Source organism: Triticum urartu, chromosome 3A (genome assembly GCF_056163025.1).
Source record: "Triticum urartu cultivar PI428250 chromosome 3A, HENAU_Tu73, whole genome shotgun sequence".
In the NCBI taxonomy this organism is placed as follows: Eukaryota; Viridiplantae; Streptophyta; class Magnoliopsida; order Poales; family Poaceae; genus Triticum; species Triticum urartu.
In genome coordinates, this window is record NC_141875.1 from 33,293,239 (window position 1) to 33,297,326 (window position 4,088).

General features: G+C 44.8%; 1 long non-coding RNA gene across 1 annotated transcript; it reads right to left on the reverse strand.

Moving 5' to 3' along the window:
- Positions 1-1,574: 1,574 nt before the first annotated feature.
- LOC125547794 (uncharacterized) lies at positions 1,575-3,664 on the reverse strand. The gene is made up of 3 exons (XR_007300778.2): positions 3,418-3,664; positions 3,090-3,342; positions 1,575-2,256 (listed from the first exon to the last, which is right to left on the reverse strand). It is a non-coding gene; the product is annotated as an uncharacterized LOC125547794 (long non-coding RNA).
- Positions 3,665-4,088: the final 424 nt, after the last annotated feature.

A 4,088-nucleotide genomic window follows, 5' to 3' on the forward strand; every position in this document is an offset into this window, starting at 1 on the left:
ATGTTTCCTAACCATAGACATGTGTTGTCATTTGATTAACGGTATCACATCATTAGGAGAATGATGTGATTGACATGACCCATTCCATTAGCTTAGCACCCGATCGTTTAGTATGTTGCTATTGCTTTCTTCATGACTTATACATGTTCCTATGGCTATGAGATTATGTAACTCCCGTTTGCCGGAGGAACACCTTGTGTGCTACCAAACATCACAACGTAACTGGGTGATTATAAAGGAGCTCTACAGGTGTCTCCAAAGGTACATGTCGGGTTGGCGTATTTCGAGATTAGGATTTGTCACTCCGATTGTCGGAGAGGTATCTTTGGGCCCTCTCGATAATGCACATCACATAAGCCTTGCAAGCATTGCAACTAATGAGTTAGTTGCGAGATGATGTATTACAGAACGAGTAAAGAGACTTGCCGGTAACGAGATTGTACTAGGTATTAAGATACCGACGATCGAATCTCAGGCAAGTAACATACCGATGACAAAGGGAACAAAGTATGTTGTTATGTGGTCTGACCGATAAAAGATCTTCGTAGAATATGTGGGAGCCAATATTAGCATCCAGGTTCCGCTATTGGTTATTGACCGGAGGCATGTCTCGGTCATGTCTACATTGTTCTTGAACCCGTAGGGTCCGCACGCTTAACATTACGATGACAGTTTCATTATGAGTTTATATATTTTGATGTACCGAAGTTTGTTCGAAGTCCCGGATGTGATCACGGACATGACGAGGAGTCTCGAAATGGTCGAGACATAAAGATTGATATATTGAACGGCTATATTCGGACACCGGAAGTGTTTCGGGTGATTTCAGAAAAAATCGGAGTGCCGGAGGGTTACCGAAACCCCCCCCCCGGGAGAAGTAATGGGCTTTATGGGCCCTAGTGGAGAGAGAGGGGCGGCCAGGGTGGGCCGCACGCCCCCTCCCCCTCTGGTCCGAATTGGACTAGGAGAGGGGGGCAGCGCCCCCCTTTCCTTCTCCCTCTCCCCCTTCCTTTCCCCCTCCTAGTAGGAGTAGGAAAGAGGGGAGTCCTACTCCTACTAGGAGGAGGACTCCTCCTCCTTGGCGTGCCCCAAGGGCCGGCCGGCCTCCCCCCCTTGCTCCTTTATATACGGGGGCAGGGGGCACCTCTAGACACACAAGTTGATCTTCAAGATCGTTCTCTTAGCCGTGTGCGGTGCCCCCCTCCACCATAGTCCTCGATAATATTGTAGTGGTGCTTAGGCGAAGCCCTGCGACAGTAGAACATCAAGATCGTCACCATGCCGTCGTGCTGACGGAACTCTTCTCCGACACTTTGCTGGATCGGAGTCCGGGGATCGTCATCGAGCTGAACGTGTGCTAGAACTCAGAGGTGCCGTAGTTTCGGTGCTTGATCGGTCGGGCCGTGAAGACGTACGACTACATCAACCGCGTTGTCATAATGCTTCCGCTATTGGTCTACGAGGGTACGTAGACTACACTCTCCCCTCTTTTGAAATTACTACGTTCCCCAACACTTCTACCATTAGAGTTCTCACAACCATCAAGATAAAAAAAACTCAGCTCGACAAACTGATTTAACTAATGCTAAATAAATTGATGATTTTCTCAAAAATTTCTCCAAGTAAACAACACACCTCTTGCAAATGTAGTTGTCGACTTGAATGGAATACACGCAGCAGTCGACATGCCCGTTGTATTCCTGCTATGACCATTCGCCCGCCAACCTGCTGCAAGCCCACAACTGCATGGTGCTGCTTATTTGTTTGGGAGATTGCAGACGCAGCTGCAAGTCAACCTCTGCTCCAAAGTGCATGTCTGCAGCTCCATGTCGTTCCATGATGTTGACAGCATGTGCTTAGCTCAAGAGATGGAGACATTATCAAAGAATCCTCATTTAATTATCTATGTATGCCATGATAACATAAAAAGGACATCGCATTGCTGTAGGCATGAAACAAAGTGCCAGATTATACAGTTTCATATACACTTTTATGGTTTTATTCATATATCATACGGTGTGTCGACAAATGGCACTACTGTGTGAGATCAATTAATTCTGAATATGCAAGTCTAGGACAGTACTGCTCCAATAATAATATATGTGTAACTATGAGCTAATTTCCAGCATATTCAGTTAGCAGTTGGATGAGTACTATTTTTTATCATCTCAGATTCCTACCAACATGCCAGCCATTGTCCTTGTTCCTATCACGATGTGATTCTTCAGATGGACACTAAAATGATGAATTTTCTACCTGCACACAATTGTAACATGCCTTTATATTAGTATATATTCAAGGATGGAACATGCCTTCAGATGCATGCAAGCTTTACGTTGCTGACCTTTGGGTCACAAATGAAAACAGAGCGTACTGCTCTTTAACACAAAAATTAATTGATGTATTTAGGAGATGTCCACAAATAACAAAATTTCTAATTAACTGGGAATAGAAGATTCAAGTAGGTAGGAGTAGATACGTAACAGAGTGATAAAGATTGGCATTAATGCATCTATATATGCTGCAAATCCTTTGTTTAGAGATCTGAAGTCAGTTCAACATCAAAAGTGTGACCATCTAGAGAAGTGTGGACTGTGGACATAGGTGCAGAACAACAATTATAGGTATATCAATTACTGACTAAAGTTAGATACAGCCAAAGTAATAACGCTGGGCGGGGTAATATACAATCTAGACATAGGTTTGATGTAATTCGAAAATGAAAAAATATGATTAGGAAATACAAATGGGAGTATTACTAATTCTTGAGACCAAAGATGTCTTTTCTATTAACATTTATTTTAATAGATAAGAGATGAAATACTTGAAGGGAAGACTACTCCAAGAAAAGATCGTATAACTCCAGAGATGAACTGCCTACAATTTCAGCTAACAAATATTCCAGAATTGATCCATGGTTAACTTGAACATATCAAATTAACTTTGACTTGGCGGACTGATACTCTATGTTCATCATCATAACCCTTTTAACTTTCCACAATATGCGCTTTCCCAGGTACCAGTTAGCACTGACCTATGGTTCTTTATCTAGTTAAATTAAGGGAAGTGATGCAAACTGAGTTACTTACTGAGGTCCAAGATGGATCGATATGCAGAGATGTAGAAGGTCCTGCATTGGAAAAAAGCCAGCATGGGGCTACGATATACGTCGTCCTGAACCTTGACTTAACGGTGCATCGTGTTCTACACATGATGGACAAGATGTTTCAATAGAAAGTCCTTGAGGAGCTGCATGTCCATGGCGTCCCAGATCCGTGAAGAAGCCCTTGACGGCGGCGACCGTGGTGGATGGGGAAATCTCACGGCGTGCTCCATCTGCATCTGCAGCAGAGGATATGAAGAGAAGGTGAGGTGTAGGGGTGGCGGATCCTAGTCAAGAAGGAAGGAGGGGTGAACCTGGGGTCGCCGGAGACGCGCCGGCGAAGCCCTGCCCGAAACCCTAGCCACGGGGTGGGGTTGTGAGCGTGCGGTAGAGTCCGGGAGCGGAGAATCTAGCCGGAGGGAAGGGAGGCGCGGACCGTGGGGAGCTCGGGGGCATGCTGCGCGACGCTGGAGGTCGCCGGAAGCGGCCGGCGTGGGCGGCGGCGGCGACTTAATGGGCGAGAGGGAGAGGAGGCGAGCCCGTGCGTGTGTTGTTGTGTTTTTTTCCTTTGCAAATCTGCTCGGGCCACGTGTTGAATACTCCGAGTGCCAGGGTGTTTTCTGCAAAAACAAAATATTTTCTTAGATATCCACTTAAGATAGGACTGCGAGTTGATTTCTTAGAAACAGAGGGACTGTTTTGCAAAACTGCCATGACGGACGACCAGAAGCAGTAGCTGGTTTATTAGTAGGTAAAGACATCCGGTAGTACCTAGAAGATTATCAGTTACAAGATTTACCTCCTTGGTTGATTTTTGTTAATGAAGTTGATTGGTCACCTTATAAATTTTTAGATGGATATATTGAGCATGATCCAATTTTAATTCTTCGCACGAGCATATATAAATGCGACTACTAACACTATAGGAAAAATTGTGTATGTCGAGTACTTCGTAGTATACGATTGTTTTTCAATGTGTACGTGG